The sequence below is a fragment of the Hippopotamus amphibius genome, chromosome 2 (assembly GCF_030028045.1).
Source record: "Hippopotamus amphibius kiboko isolate mHipAmp2 chromosome 2, mHipAmp2.hap2, whole genome shotgun sequence".
In the NCBI taxonomy this organism is placed as follows: domain Eukaryota; kingdom Metazoa; phylum Chordata; class Mammalia; order Artiodactyla; family Hippopotamidae; genus Hippopotamus; species Hippopotamus amphibius.
In genome coordinates, this window is record NC_080187.1 from 121,012,360 (window position 1) to 121,029,138 (window position 16,779).

The following is a 16,779-nucleotide window of genomic DNA, read 5'->3' on the forward strand; positions in this document are numbered from 1 at the left end:
GAGGGTGCTCGGAAGCCACAGGGGAGGTTTTGGGCACCCAGAGCTCTCCGATGGAAAACACTGCAGGCCCGAGCATCCATGAACTCCTGCAAGGCTTTGGAGTGGGAAAGCTGTGCATAGCAGAAGGCTCCCTGCCAAGTGCTGCAGGACTTTGTGGATGGTGAAGCTGCAGCTGCCTTGCAGGCTTCTGGTCCAGGGGCGTGTGTGCCCCAGACCAGAATGCATTAGGAGGACCTCCTAGCAAGCGGCATGCAAGCACCCAGTTTCCTTGGCCTAGACTTGCCTGTGCACACCCAGGCCTGTCAGCAGTGAAGACAGCGCAGACAGCAAGCGGAGGTTTCAGGCAGCTAAGGGCCAGCAGGCATCCTGCTTGCAAGTGGGGTCATGACTGTTTTGTGCTCAGGCCCCAGTGGCCACGTGCACACACAGCCTCTGGACCTGCAGCGTCCCAGCAGGGCAAGAGACACACAGGCAACACCCTGGGGCCTCCTCGAATGAATGGTAATCCATCGAGGTCCTGCTGGCTGGCAGTGGCCTAGGCCTGCACAGGCCCTAGGGAGGCCGTGCTGAGGCTGGGATGGGTCCCATCCTAGCAGGGCCCAGGGCAAGCCTGGGACTGGAGGCCAGGCTGCAGGCTCATTCCAGCTAGGGCCTGGTGCAGAGAGCCTTCAGCTGCGACTTCCAGGGGGAATGGTCAGCGCAGTGGCTTTTGCCTGCAATCCATGAGCCTCACTCGATCTGCCCTGCCTGTCAGACCCACACTCCCTAGAAGTGTGTTCCTGAGGCAGTTGGACAGTTGGGGAAGTGGAGGCTCACCCAGCATGGGAGGCCTGCCTAGAACATTGCTCTGGGTACAAAGACGGTTCCCTGCACCTCTGGCCCTGGGGAGAGATTTTCTGCACACAGGAGACACTTGGCACGCACAGTGTTTCCCCATGGAAAGCACTGTGAGAGAGAGTCGCCGCCAGGGATGCATGGCACTCTCCCATCGAAGCCCTCCATGCAGCAGGCTGTCATCAATTTGGCTGCTTCCCTTGGTGGCTGGAGAGACTTCAGCTCCTCTGGAGGCTCTGGGTCAATTGTCACTCCCCTTCGAGGAAATGAGGCTTGTGAGTTGAGGTCCTTGTGAAGAAGGGCAAGCAGCATGCTCCGTGCAATGAGACGCACGTGTGGTGTGAGAGGCTTGGCAGCAGAGAAGAAGCAAGAGGGGCAGCCAGAGAGGGGATGTGCATGCAGCTTGAAGGCCCCAGATCTCCTGCATCCCAGCCAGGGAATGCCGGCTCTGCCCACCAGGTCCCATTCACAAGTGGGCCCCCAGCTTGTGGATCTGCCCTTTCCCAGCCATGAAACCACACACAGGCTGCACCCTGAGCCCTGCCAAGGGTGAACTTTGCTCCCCGCATGGGATGAATGGCACGACTGTGTTAGGGGACAGAAGGCCCTAGGAGGCCTTCAGGGAGCTGCCATGGCATAGCAGTGCTCAGGCAAAAGCACTCTGCTTTCTGTAGGCTGGAAGAACCCTGCAGTATCTACTTGAGGCAGAGAGAGTTCAGCTAGGCTATCCATGGCTGAAGGCAAAGCAGAGAGTTTTTTGGTGGAGCGCGGGCACCATCTGTTGGCCGACAAGCATGGGAGGAGAAGCCTCTCTCCAAATGAGTTCCTGAGGAGCTTTCCAAGCAGGAGGCACGCTGGCTCCAAAAGCTTCGAGAGTTCTGCTTAGGACTACCCTCCGGCAACAGAGTGGGTACCAAGGTCATGTGTTTTGGAAGGTTCTCAGAAACCACAGGGGAGGCTTTGGGCACCCAGTGCTCTCCGATGGAAAACGCTGCAGGGCCGAGCATCCATGAACTCCTCCAAGGCTTTGGAAGGGAAAGGTATCCATAGCAGAAGGCTCTCTGCCAAGTGCTGCAGGCCTTTGTGGATTGTGAAGCTGCAGCTGCCTTGCAGGCTTCTGGTCTAGGGGCGTGTGTGCCCCGGTCCACAATGCGTTAGGAGGAGCTCCTAGCAAGGGGCGAGCAAGCACCTCGTTTCCTTGGCATAGACTGGCCTGTGCACACAGAAGCCTGCCAGCAGTGAAGACAACGCAGACAGCAAGGGGGGGTGGCAGGCGGCTATGGGCTGGCAGGCGTCCTGCTTCAAAGTGGGGCCATGACTGTTTTGTGCTCAGGCCCCAGTGGCCACGTGCACACACAGCCTCTGGACCTGCAGCGTCCCAGCAGGGCAAGAGACACACAGGCAACACCCTGGGTCCTTCTCGAATGAACAGCGCTCCAACGAGGTCCTCCTGGCTGGCAGTGGCCTAGGCCTGCACAGGCCCTAGGGTGGCCGTGCTGAGGCTGGGATGGGTCCTGACCAAGCAGGGCCCAGGGCAAGCCTGGGACTGGAGGCCAGGCTGCAGGCTCATTCCAGCTAGGGCCAGGTGCAGAGAGCCTTCAGCTGCGACTTCCAGGGGCAATGGTCAGCGCAGTGGCTTTTGCCTGCAATCCACGTTCCTCACTCGAGCCGCCCTGCCTGTGCGACCCACACTCCCTAGAAATGTGTTCCTGAGGCAGTTGGACAGTTGGGGAAGTGGAGGCTCACGCACCATGGGAGGCCTTCCTAGAACATTGCTCTGTGTCCAAAGAGGATTCCCTGCACTTCTGGTGCTGGGGAGAGATTTTCTGCACACAGGAGACACTTGGCACACACAATGTTTCCCCATGGAAAGCACTGTGAGAGAGAGTCGCCGCCAGGGTTGCATGGCACTCTCCCATCGAAGCCCTCCATGCAGCAGGCTGTCATAGACTCGGCTGCTGCCCTTGTTGTTTGGAGAGTCTGCAGCTCCTCTGGAGGCTCTGGAGCATTTCGCAGACCCCTCCAAGGAAATGAGGCTTGTGGGATGAGCTCCTTGCAAAGAATGGCAAGCATCCTGCTCCTTTCGATGAGACACACGTGTGGGGAGAGAGGCTTGGCAGCAGAGGAGAAGCAAGAGGGCAGCCAGGGAGGGGATGTGCATGCAGCTTGCAGGCCCAAGAGCTCCTGCTTCGCAAGCAGGGAATGACAGCTCGGCCCATCAGGCCCCATTCACATGTGGGCACCCAGCTTCCGGATCTGCCCTTTCCCAACCATGAAACTACACCCAGGCTGCACCGTGTGCCCTGTCAAGGTGGACCATTGCTCGCCAGGTGGGCTGAATGGCACGACTGTGTCAGGGGAGAGAAGGCCCTAGGAGGCCTTCGGGGACCTGCCACAACATAGCAGTGCTCAGGCAAAGGCACTCTGCTTTCTGTAGGCTGGATGCACACTGGAGTTTCTGCTTGAGGCAAGGAGAGCTCAGCTAGGCGAACCCTGGCTGAAGGCAAAGCAGAGAGTTTTTTGGTGGAGCGCTGGCACCATCTGCTGGCCGACAAGCATGGGAGCAGAAGCCTCGCTCCAAATGAGTTCCTGAGGAGCTTTCCAAGCAGGAGGCACGCTGGCTCCAAAAGCTTAGAGAGTCTTGCTTAGGACTACCCTGCGGCAACAGACTGGGTGCCAAGGGCATGTGGGTTGGAGGGTGCTCGGAAGCCACAGGGGAGGTTTTGGGCACCCAGAGCTCTCCGATGGAAAACACTGCAGGCCCGAGCATCCATGAACTCCTGCAAGGCTTTGGAGTGGGAAAGCTGTGCATAGCAGAAGGCTCCCTGCCAAGTGCTGCAGGACTTTGTGGATGGTGAAGCTGCAGCTGCCTTGCAGGCTTCTGGTCCAGGGGCGTGTGTGCCCCAGACCAGAATGCATTAGGAGGACCTCCTAGCAAGCGGCATGCAAGCACCCAGTTTCCTTGGCCTAGACTTGCCTGTGCACACCCAGGCCTGTCAGCAGTGAAGACAGCGCAGACAGCAAGCGGAGGTTTCAGGCAGCTAAGGGCCAGCAGGCATCCAGCTTGCAAGTGGGGTCATGACTGTTTTGTGCTCAGGCCCCAGTGGCCACGTGCACACACAGCCTCTGGACCTGCAGCGTCCCAGCAGGGCAAGAGACACACAGGCAACACCCTGGGTCCTTCTCGAATGAACAGCGCTCCAACGAGGTCCTCCTGGCTGGCAGTGGCCTAGGCCTGCACAGGCCCTAGGGTGGCCGTGCTGAGGCTGGGATGGGTCCTGACCAAGCAGGGCCCAGGGCAAGCCTGGGACTGGAGGCCAGGCTGCAGGCTCATTCCAGCTAGGGCCAGGTGCAGAGAGCCTTCAGCTGCGACTTCCAGGGGCAATGGTCAGCGCAGTGGCTTTTGCCTGCAATCCACGTTCCTCACTTGAGCCGCCCTGCCTGTGCGACCCACACTCCCTAGAAATGTGTTCCTGAGGCAGTTGGACAGTTGGGGAAGTGGAGGCTCACGCACCATGGGAGGCCTTCCTAGAACATTGCTCTGTGTCCAAAGAGGATTCCCTGCACTTCTGGTGCTGGGGAGAGATTTTCTGCACACAGGAGACACTTGGCACACACAATGTTTCCCCATGGAAAGCACTGTGAGAGAGAGTCGCCGCCAGGGTTGCATGGCACTCTCCCATCGAAGCCCTCCATGCAGCAGGCTGTCATAGACTCGGCTGCTGCCCTTGTTGTTTGGAGAGTCTGCAGCTCCTCTGGAGGCTCTGGAGCATTTCGCAGACCCCTCCAAGGAAATGAGGCTTGTGGGATGAGCTCCTTGCAAAGAATGGCAAGCATCCTGCTCCTTTCGATGAGACACACGTGTGGGGAGAGAGGCTTGGCAGCAGAGGAGAAGCAAGAGGGCAGCCAGGGAGGGGATGTGCATGCAGCTTGCAGGCCCAAGAGCTCCTGCTTCGCAAGCAGGGAATGACAGCTCGGCCCATCAGGCCCCATTCACATGTGGGCACCCAGCTTCCGGATCTGCCCTTTCCCAACCATGAAACTACACCCAGGCTGCACCGTGTGCCCTGTCAAGGTGGACCATTGCTCGCCAGGTGGGCTGAATGGCACGACTGTGTCAGGGGAGAGAAGGCCCTAGGAGGCCTTCGGGGACCTGCCACAACATAGCAGTGCTCAGGCAAAGGCACTCTGCTTTCTGTAGGCTGGATGCACACTGGAGTTTCTGCTTGAGGCAAGGAGAGCTCAGCTAGGCGAACCCTGGCTGAAGGCAAAGCAGAGAGTTTTTTGGTGGAGCGCTGGCACCATCTGCTGGCCGACAAGCATGGGAGCAGAAGCCTCGCTCCAAATGAGTTCCTGAGGAGCTTTCCAAGCAGGAGGCACGCTGGCTCCAAAAGCTTAGAGAGTCTTGCTTAGGACTACCCTGCGGCAACAGACTGGGTGCCAAGGGCATGTGGGTTGGAGGGTGCTCGGAAGCCACAGGGGAGGTTTTGGGCACCCAGAGCTCTCCGATGGAAAACACTGCAGGCCCGAGCATCCATGAACTCCTGCAAGGCTTTGGAGTGGGAAAGCTGTGCATAGCAGAAGGCTCCCTGCCAAGTGCTGCAGGACTTTGTGGATGGTGAAGCTGCAGCTGCCTTGCAGGCTTCTGGTCCAGGGGCGTGTGTGCCCCAGACCAGAATGCATTAGGAGGACCTCCTAGCAAGCGGCATGCAAGCACCCAGTTTCCTTGGCCTAGACTTGCCTGTGCACACCCAGGCCTGTCAGCAGTGAAGACAGTGCAGACAGCAAGCGGAGGTTTCAGGCAGCTAAGGGCCAGCAGGCATCCTGCTTGCAAGTGGGGTCATGACTGTTTTGTGCTCAGGCCCCAGTGGCCACGTGCACACACAGCCTCTGGACCTGCAGCGTCCCAGCAGGGCAAGAGACACACAGGCAACACCCTGGGGCCTCCTCGAATGAATGGTAATCCATCGAGGTCCTGCTGGCTGGCAGTGGCCTAGGCCTGCACAGGCCCTAGGGAGGCCGTGCTGAGGCTGGGATGGGTCCCATCCTAGCAGGGCCCAGGGCAAGCCTGGGACTGGAGGCCAGGCTGCAGGCTCATTCCAGCTAGGGCCTGGTGCAGAGAGCCTTCAGCTGCGACTTCCAGGGGGAATGGTCAGCGCAGTGGCTTTTGCCTGCAATCCATGAGCCTCACTCGATCTGCCCTGCCTGTCAGACCCACACTCCCTAGAAGTGTGTTCCTGAGGCAGTTGGACAGTTGGGGAAGTGGAGGCTCACCCAGCATGGGAGGCCTGCCTAGAACATTGCTCTGGGTACAAAGACGGTTCCCTGCACCTCTGGCCCTGGGGAGAGATTTTCTGCACACAGGAGACACTTGGCACGCACAGTGTTTCCCCATGGAAAGCACTGTGAGAGAGAGTCGCCGCCAGGGATGCATGGCACTCTCCCATCGAAGCCCTCCATGCAGCAGGCTGTCATCAATTTGGCTGCTTCCCTTGGTGGCTGGAGAGACTTCAGCTCCTCTGGAGGCTCTGGGTCAATTGTCACTCCCCTTCGAGGAAATGAGGCTTGTGAGTTGAGGTCCTTGTGAAGAAGGGCAAGCAGCATGCTCCGTGCAATGAGACGCACGTGTGGTGTGAGAGGCTTGGCAGCAGAGAAGAAGCAAGAGGGGCAGCCAGAGAGGGGATGTGCATGCAGCTTGAAGGCCCCAGATCTCCTGCATCCCAGCCAGGGAATGCCGGCTCTGCCCACCAGGTCCCATTCACAAGTGGGCCCCCAGCTTGTGGATCTGCCCTTTCCCAGCCATGAAACCACACACAGGCTGCACCCTGAGCCCTGCCAAGGGTGAACTTTGCTCCCTGCATGGGATGAATGGCACGACTGTGTTAGGGGACAGAAGGCCCTAGGAGGCCTTCAGGGAGCTGCCATGGCATAGCAGTGCTCAGGCAAAAGCACTCTGCTTTCTGTAGGCTGGAAGAACCCTGCAGTATCTACTTGAGGCAGAGAGAGTTCAGCTAGGCTATCCATGGCTGAAGGCAAAGCAGAGAGTTTTTTGGTGGAGCGCTGGCACCATCTGTTGGCCGACAAGCATGGGAGGAGAAGCCTCTCTCCAAATGAGTTCCTGAGGAGCTTTCCAAGCAGGAGGCACGCTGGCTCCAAAAGCTTCGAGAGTTCTGCTTAGGACTACCCTCCGGCAACAGAGTGGGTACCAAGGTCATGTGTTTTGGAAGGTTCTCAGAAACCACAGGGGAGGCTTTGGGCACCCAGTGCTCTCCGATGGAAAACGCTGCAGGGCCGAGCATCCATGAACTCCTCCAAGGCTTTGGAAGGGAAAGGTATCCATAGCAGAAGGCTCTCTGCCAAGTGCTGCAGGCCTTTGTGGATTGCGAAGCTGCAGCTGCCTTGCAGGCTTCTGGTCTAGGGGCGTGTGTGCCCCGGTCCACAATGCGTTAGGAGGAGCTCCTAGCAAGGGGCGAGCAAGCACCTCGTTTCCTTGGCATAGACTGGCCTGTGCACACAGAAGCCTGCCAGCAGTGAAGACAACGCAGACAGCAAGGGGGGGTGGCAGGCGGCTATGGGCTGGCAGGCGTCCTGCTTGAAAGTGGGGCCATGACTGTTTTGTGCTCAGGCCCCAGTGGCCACGTGCACACACAGCCTCGGGACCTGCAGCGTCCCAGCAGGGCAAGAGACACACAGGCAACACCCTGGGTCCTTCTCGAATGAACAGCGCTCCAACGAGGTCCTCCTGGCTGGCAGTGGCCTAGGCCTGCACAGGCCCTAGGGTGGCCGTGCTGAGGCTGGGATGGGTCCTGACCAAGCAGGGCCCAGGGCAAGCCTGGGACTGGAGGCCAGGCTGCAGGCTCATTCCAGCTAGGGCCAGGTGCAGAGAGCCTTCAGCTGCGACTTCCAGGGGCAATGGTCAGCGCAGTGGCTTTTGCCTGCAATCCACGTTCCTCACTCGAGCCGCCCTGCCTGTGCGACCCACACTCCCTAGAAATGTGTTCCTGAGGCAGTTGGACAGTTGGGGAAGTGGAGGCTCACGCACCATGGGAGGCCTTCCTAGAACATTGCTCTGTGTCCAAAGAGGATTCCCTGCACTTCTGGTGCTGGGGAGAGATTTTCTGCACACAGGAGACACTTGGCACACACAATGTTTCCCCATGGAAAGCACTGTGAGAGAGAGTCGCCGCCAGGGTTGCATGGCACTCTCCCATCGAAGCCCTCCATGCAGCAGGCTGTCATAGACTCGGCTGCTGCCCTTGTTGTTTGGAGAGTCTGCAGCTCCTCTGGAGGCTCTGGAGCATTTCGCAGACCCCTCCAAGGAAATGAGGCTTGTGGGATGAGCTCCTTGCAAAGAATGGCAAGCATCCTGCTCCTTTCGATGAGACACACGTGTGGGGAGAGAGGCTTGGCAGCAGAGGAGAAGCAAGAGGGCAGCCAGGGAGGGGATGTGCATGCAGCTTGCAGGCCCAAGAGCTCCTGCTTCGCAAGCAGGGAATGACAGCTCGGCCATCAGGCCCCATTCACATGTGGGCACCCAGCTTCCGGATCTGCCCTTTCCCAACCATGAAACTACACCCAGGCTGCACCGTGTGCCCTGTCAAGGTGGACCATTGCTCGCCAGGTGGGCTGAATGGCACGACTGTGTCAGGGGAGAGAAGGCCCTAGGAGGCCTTCGGGGACCTGCCACAACATAGCAGTGCTCAGGCAAAGGCACTCTGCTTTCTGTAGGCTGGATGCACACTGGAGTTTCTGCTTGAGGCAAGGAGAGCTCAGCTAGGCGAACCCTGGCTGAAGGCAAAGCAGAGAGTTTTTTGGTGGAGCGCTGGCACCATCTGCTGGCCGACAAGCATGGGAGCAGAAGCCTCGCTCCAAATGAGTTCCTGAGGAGCTTTCCAAGCAGGAGGCACGCTGGCTCCAAAAGCTTAGAGAGTCTTGCTTAGGACTACCCTGCGGCAACAGACTGGGTGCCAAGGGCATGTGGGTTGGAGGGTGCTCGGAAGCCACAGGGGAGGTTTTGGGCACCCAGAGCTCTCCGATGGAAAACACTGCAGGCCCGAGCATCCATGAACTCCTGCAAGGCTTTGGAGTGGGAAAGCTGTGCATAGCAGAAGGCTCCCTGCCAAGTGCTGCAGGACTTTGTGGATGGTGAAGCTGCAGCTGCCTTGCAGGCTTCTGGTCCAGGGGCGTGTGTGCCCCAGACCAGAATGCATTAGGAGGACCTCCTAGCAAGCGGCATGCAAGCACCCAGTTTCCTTGGCCTAGACTTGCCTGTGCACACCCAGGCCTGTCAGCAGTGAAGACAGCGCAGACAGCAAGCGGAGGTTTCAGGCAGCTAAGGGCCAGCAGGCATCCTGCTTGCAAGTGGGGTCATGACTGTTTTGTGCTCAGGCCCCAGTGGCCACGTGCACACACAGCCTCTGGACCTGCAGCGTCCCAGCAGGGCAAGAGACACACAGGCAACACCCTGGGGCCTCCTCGAATGAATGGTAATCCATCGAGGTCCTGCTGGCTGGCAGTGGCCTAGGCCTGCACAGGCCCTAGGGAGGCCGTGCTGAGGCTGGGATGGGTCCCATCCTAGCAGGGCCCAGGGCAAGCCTGGGACTGGAGGCCAGGCTGCAGGCTCATTCCAGCTAGGGCCTGGTGCAGAGAGCCTTCAGCTGCGACTTCCAGGGGGAATGGTCAGCGCAGTGGCTTTTGCCTGCAATCCATGAGCCTCACTCGATCTGCCCTGCCTGTCAGACCCACACTCCCTAGAAGTGTGTTCCTGAGGCAGTTGGACAGTTGGGGAAGTGGAGGCTCACCCAGCATGGGAGGCCTGCCTAGAACATTGCTCTGGGTACAAAGACGGTTCCCTGCACCTCTGGCCCTGGGGAGAGATTTTCTGCACACAGGAGACACTTGGCACGCACAGTGTTTCCCCATGGAAAGCACTGTGAGAGAGAGTCGCCGCCAGGGATGCATGGCACTCTCCCATCGAAGCCCTCCATGCAGCAGGCTGTCATCAATTTGGCTGCTTCCCTTGGTGGCTGGAGAGACTTCAGCTCCTCTGGAGGCTCTGGGTCAATTGTCACTCCCCTTCGAGGAAATGAGGCTTGTGAGTTGAGGTCCTTGTGAAGAAGGGCAAGCAGCATGCTCCGTGCAATGAGACGCACGTGTGGTGTGAGAGGCTTGGCAGCAGAGAAGAAGCAAGAGGGGCAGCCAGAGAGGGGATGTGCATGCAGCTTGAAGGCCCCAGATCTCCTGCATCCCAGCCAGGGAATGCCGGCTCTGCCCACCAGGTCCCATTCACAAGTGGGCCCCCAGCTTGTGGATCTGCCCTTTCCCAGCCATGAAACCACACACAGGCTGCACCCTGAGCCCTGCCAAGGGTGAACTTTGCTCCCTGCATGGGATGAATGGCACGACTGTGTTAGGGGACAGAAGGCCCTAGGAGGCCTTCAGGGAGCTGCCATGGCATAGCAGTGCTCAGGCAAAAGCACTCTGCTTTCTGTAGGCTGGAAGAACCCTGCAGTATCTACTTGAGGCAGAGAGAGTTCAGCTAGGCTATCCATGGCTGAAGGCAAAGCAGAGAGTTTTTTGGTGGAGCGCTGGCACCATCTGTTGGCCGACAAGCATGGGAGGAGAAGCCTCTCTCCAAATGAGTTCCTGAGGAGCTTTCCAAGCAGGAGGCACGCTGGCTCCAAAAGCTTCGAGAGTTCTGCTTAGGACTACCCTCCGGCAACAGAGTGGGTACCAAGGTCATGTGTTTTGGAAGGTTCTCAGAAACCACAGGGGAGGCTTTGGGCACCCAGTGCTCTCCGATGGAAAACGCTGCAGGGCCGAGCATCCATGAACTCCTCCAAGGCTTTGGAAGGGAAAGGTATCCATAGCAGAAGGCTCTCTGCCAAGTGCTGCAGGCCTTTGTGGATTGCGAAGCTGCAGCTGCCTTGCAGGCTTCTGGTCTAGGGGCGTGTGTGCCCCGGTCCACAATGCGTTAGGAGGAGCTCCTAGCAAGGGGCGAGCAAGCACCTCGTTTCCTTGGCATAGACTGGCCTGTGCACACAGAAGCCTGCCAGCAGTGAAGACAACGCAGACAGCAAGGGGGGGTGGCAGGCGGCTATGGGCTGGCAGGCGTCCTGCTTGAAAGTGGGGCCATGACTGTTTTGTGCTCAGGCCCCAGTGGCCACGTGCACACACAGCCTCGGGACCTGCAGCGTCCCAGCAGGGCAAGAGACACACAGGCAACACCCTGGGTCCTTCTCGAATGAACAGCGCTCCAACGAGGTCCTCCTGGCTGGCAGTGGCCTAGGCCTGCACAGGCCCTAGGGTGGCCGTGCTGAGGCTGGGATGGGTCCTGACCAAGCAGGGCCCAGGGCAAGCCTGGGACTGGAGGCCAGGCTGCAGGCTCATTCCAGCTAGGGCCAGGTGCAGAGAGCCTTCAGCTGCGACTTCCAGGGGCAATGGTCAGCGCAGTGGCTTTTGCCTGCAATCCACGTTCCTCACTCGAGCCGCCCTGCCTGTGCGACCCACACTCCCTAGAAATGTGTTCCTGAGGCAGTTGGACAGTTGGGGAAGTGGAGGCTCACGCACCATGGGAGGCCTTCCTAGAACATTGCTCTGTGTCCAAAGAGGATTCCCTGCACTTCTGGTGCTGGGGAGAGATTTTCTGCACACAGGAGACACTTGGCACACACAATGTTTCCCCATGGAAAGCACTGTGAGAGAGAGTCGCCGCCAGGGTTGCATGGCACTCTCCCATCGAAGCCCTCCATGCAGCAGGCTGTCATAGACTCGGCTGCTGCCCTTGTTGTTTGGAGAGTCTGCAGCTCCTCTGGAGGCTCTGGAGCATTTCGCAGACCCCTCCAAGGAAATGAGGCTTGTGGGATGAGCTCCTTGCAAAGAATGGCAAGCATCCTGCTCCTTTCGATGAGACACACGTGTGGGGAGAGAGGCTTGGCAGCAGAGGAGAAGCAAGAGGGCAGCCAGGGAGGGGATGTGCATGCAGCTTGCAGGCCCAAGAGCTCCTGCTTCGCAAGCAGGGAATGACAGCTCGGCCATCAGGCCCCATTCACATGTGGGCACCCAGCTTCCGGATCTGCCCTTTCCCAACCATGAAACTACACCCAGGCTGCACCGTGTGCCCTGTCAAGGTGGACCATTGCTCGCCAGGTGGGCTGAATGGCACGACTGTGTCAGGGGAGAGAAGGCCCTAGGAGGCCTTCGGGGACCTGCCACAACATAGCAGTGCTCAGGCAAAGGCACTCTGCTTTCTGTAGGCTGGATGCACACTGGAGTTTCTGCTTGAGGCAAGGAGAGCTCAGCTAGGCGAACCCTGGCTGAAGGCAAAGCAGAGAGTTTTTTGGTGGAGCGCTGGCACCATCTGCTGGCCGACAAGCATGGGAGCAGAAGCCTCGCTCCAAATGAGTTCCTGAGGAGCTTTCCAAGCAGGAGGCACGCTGGCTCCAAAAGCTTAGAGAGTCTTGCTTAGGACTACCCTGCGGCAACAGACTGGGTGCCAAGGGCATGTGGGTTGGAGGGTGCTCGGAAGCCACAGGGGAGGTTTTGGGCACCCAGAGCTCTCCGATGGAAAACACTGCAGGCCCGAGCATCCATGAACTCCTGCAAGGCTTTGGAGTGGGAAAGCTGTGCATAGCAGAAGGCTCCCTGCCAAGTGCTGCAGGACTTTGTGGATGGTGAAGCTGCAGCTGCCTTGCAGGCTTCTGGTCCAGGGGCGTGTGTGCCCCAGACCAGAATGCATTAGGAGGACCTCCTAGCAAGCGGCATGCAAGCACCCAGTTTCCTTGGCCTAGACTTGCCTGTGCACACCCAGGCCTGTCAGCAGTGAAGACAGCGCAGACAGCAAGCGGAGGTTTCAGGCAGCTAAGGGCCAGCAGGCATCCTGCTTGCAAGTGGGGTCATGACTGTTTTGTGCTCAGGCCCCAGTGGCCACGTGCACACACAGCCTCTGGACCTGCAGCGTCCCAGCAGGGCAAGAGACACACAGGCAACACCCTGGGGCCTCCTCGAATGAATGGTAATCCATCGAGGTCCTGCTGGCTGGCAGTGGCCTAGGCCTGCACAGGCCCTAGGGAGGCCGTGCTGAGGCTGGGATGGGTCCCATCCTAGCAGGGCCCAGGGCAAGCCTGGGACTGGAGGCCAGGCTGCAGGCTCATTCCAGCTAGGGCCTGGTGCAGAGAGCCTTCAGCTGTGACTTCCAGGGGGAATGGTCAGCGCAGTGGCTTTTGCCTGCAATCCATGAGCCTCACTCGATCTGCCCTGCCTGTCAGACCCACACTCCCTAGAAGTGTGTTCCTGAGGCAGTTGGACAGTTGGGGAAGTGGAGGCTCACCCAGCATGGGAGGCCTGCCTAGAACATTGCTCTGGGTACAAAGACGGTTCCCTGCACCTCTGGCCCTGGGGAGAGATTTTCTGCACACAGGAGACACTTGGCACGCACAGTGTTTCCCCATGGAAAGCACTGTGAGAGAGAGTCGCCGCCAGGGATGCATGGCACTCTCCCATCGAAGCCCTCCATGCAGCAGGCTGTCATCAATTTGGCTGCTTCCCTTGGTGGCTGGAGAGACTTCAGCTCCTCTGGAGGCTCTGGGTCAATTGTCACTCCCCTTCGAGGAAATGAGGCTTGTGAGTTGAGGTCCTTGTGAAGAAGGGCAAGCAGCATGCTCCGTGCAATGAGACGCACGTGTGGTGTGAGAGGCTTGGCAGCAGAGAAGAAGCAAGAGGGGCAGCCAGAGAGGGGATGTGCATGCAGCTTGAAGGCCCCAGATCTCCTGCATCCCAGCCAGGGAATGCCGGCTCTGCCCACCAGGTCCCATTCACAAGTGGGCCCCCAGCTTGTGGATCTGCCCTTTCCCAGCCATGAAACCACACACAGGCTGCACCCTGAGCCCTGCCAAGGGTGAACTTTGCTCCCCGCATGGGATGAATGGCACGACTGTGTTAGGGGACAGAAGGCCCTAGGAGGCCTTCAGGGAGCTGCCATGGCATAGCAGTGCTCAGGCAAAAGCACTCTGCTTTCTGTAGGCTGGAAGAACCCTGCAGTATCTACTTGAGGCAGAGAGAGTTCAGCTAGGCTATCCATGGCTGAAGGCAAAGCAGAGAGTTTTTTGGTGGAGCGCTGGCACCATCTGTTGGCCGACAAGCATGGGAGGAGAAGCCTCTCTCCAAATGAGTTCCTGAGGAGCTTTCCAAGCAGGAGGCACGCTGGCTCCAAAAGCTTCGAGAGTTCTGCTTAGGACTACCCTCCGGCAACAGAGTGGGTACCAAGGTCATGTGTTTTGGAAGGTTCTCAGAAACCACAGGGGAGGTTTTGGGCACCCAGTGCTCTCCGATGGAAAACGCTGCAGGGCCGAGCATCCATGAACTCCTCCAAGGCTTTGGATGAGAAAGATATCCATAGCAGAAGGCTCTCTGCCAAGTGCTGCAGGCCTTTGTGGATTGCGAAGCTGCAGCTGCCTTGCAGGCTTCTGGTCTAGGGGCGTGTGTGCCCCGGTCCACAATGCGTTAGGAGGAGCTCCTAGCAAGGGGCGAGCAAGCACCTCGTTTCCTTGGCATAGACTGGCCTGTGCACACAGAAGCCTGCCAGCAGTGAAGACAACGCAGACAGCAAGGGGGGGTGGCAGGCGGCTATGGGCTGGCAGGCGTCCTGCTTGAAAGTGGGGCCATGACTGTTTTGTGCTCAGGCCCCAGTGGCCACGTGCACACACAGCCTCTGGACCTGCAGCGTCCCAGCAGGGCAAGAGACACACAGGCAACACCCTGGGTCCTTCTAAAATGAACAGCGCTCCAACGAGGTCCTCCTGGCTGGCAGTGGCCTAGGCCTGCACAGGCCCTAGGGTGGCCGTGCTGAGGCTGGGTGGGTCCTGACCAAGCAGGGCCCAGGGCAAGCCTGGGACTGGAGGCCAGGCTGCAGGCTCATTCCAGCTAGGGCATGGTGCAGAGAGCCTTCAGCTGCGACTTCCAGGGGGAATGGTCAGCGCAGTGGCTTTTGCCTGCAATCCACATTCCTCACTCGAGCCACCCTGCCTGTGCGACCCACACTCCCTAGAAATGTGTTCCTGAGGCAGTTGGACAGTTGGGGAAGTGGAGGCTCACGCACCATGGGAGGCCTTCCTAGAACATTGCTCTGTGTCCAAAGAGGATTCCCTGCACTTCTGGTGCTGGGGAGAGATTTTCTGCACACAGGAGACACTTGGCACACACAATGTTTCCCCATGGAAAGCACTGTGAGAGAGAGTCGCCGCCAGGGTTGCATGGCCCTCTCCCATCGAAGTCCTCCATGCAGCAGGCTGTCATAGACTCGGCTGCTGCCCTTGTTGTTTGGAGAGTCTGCAGCTCCTCTGGAGGCTCTGGAGCATTTCGCAGACCCCTCCAAGGAAATGAGGCTTGTGGGATGAGCTCCTTGCAAAGAATGGCAAGCATCCTGCTCCTTTCGATGAGACACACGTGTGGGGAGAGAGGCTTGGCAGCAGAGGAGAAGCAAGAGGGCAGCCAGGGAGGGGATGTGCATGCAGCTTGCAGGCCCAAGAGCTCCTGCTTCGCAAGCAGGGAATGACAGCTCGGCCCATCAGGCCCCATTCACATGTGGGCACCCAGCTTCCGGATCTGCCCTTTCCCAACCATGAAACTACACCCAGGCTGCACCGTGTGCCCTGTCAAGGTGGACCATTGCTCGCCAGGTGGGCTGAATGGCACGACTGTGTCAGGGGAGAGAAGGCCCTAGGAGGCCTTCGGGGACCTGCCACAACATAGCAGTGCTCAGGCAAAGGCACTCTGCTTTCTGTAGGCTGGATGCACACTGGAGTTTCTGCTTGAGGCAAGGAGAGCTCAGCTAGGCGAACCCTGGCTGAAGGCAAAGCAGAGAGTTTTTTGGTGGAGCGCTGGCACCATCTGCTGGCCGACAAGCATGGGAGCAGAAGCCTCGCTCCAAATGAGTTCCTGAGGAGCTTTCCAAGCAGGAGGCACGCTGGCTCCAAAAGCTTAGAGAGTCTTGCTTAGGACTACCCTGCGGCAACAGACTGGGTGCCAAGGGCATGTGGGTTGGAGGGTGCTCGGAAGCCACAGGGGAGGTTTTGGGCACCCAGAGCTCTCCGATGGAAAACACTGCAGGCCCGAGCATCCATGAACTCCTGCAAGGCTTTGGAGTGGGAAAGCTGTGCATAGCAGAAGGCTCCCTGCCAAGTGCTGCAGGACTTTGTGGATGGTGAAGCTGCAGCTGCCTTGCAGGCTTCTGGTCCAGGGGCGTGTGTGCCCCAGACCAGAATGCATTAGGAGGACCTCCTAGCAAGCGGCATGCAAGCACCCAGTTTCCTTGGCCTAGACTTGCCTGTGCACACCCAGGCCTGCCAGCAGTGAAGACAGCGCAGACAGCAAGGGGAGGTTTCAGGCAGCTAAGGGCCAGCAGGCATCCTGCTTGCAAGTGGGGTCATGACTGTTTTGTGCTCAGGCCCCAGTGGCCATGTGCACACACAGCCTCTGGACCTGCAGCGTCCCAGCAGGGCAAGAGACACACAGGCAACACCCTGGGGCCTCCTCGAATGAATGGTAATCCATCGAGGTCCTGCTGGCTGGCAGTGGCCTAGGCCTGCACAGGCCCTAGGGAGGCCGTGCTGAGGCTGGGATGGGTCCCATCCTAGCAGGGCCCAGGGCAAGCCTGGGACTGGAGGCCAGGCTGCAGGCTCATTCCAGCTAGGGCCTGGTGCAGAGAGCCTTCAGCTGTGACTTCCAGGGGGAATGGTCAGCGCAGTGGCTTTTGCCTGCAATCCATGAGCCTCACTCGATCTGCCCTGCCTGTCAGACCCACACTCCCTAGAAGTGTGTTCCTGAGGCAGTTGGACAGTTGGGGAAGTGGAGGCTCACCCAGCATGGGAGGCCTGCCTAGAACATTGCTCTGGGTACAAAGACGGTTCCCTGCACCTCTGGCCCTGGGGAGAGATTTTCTGCACACAG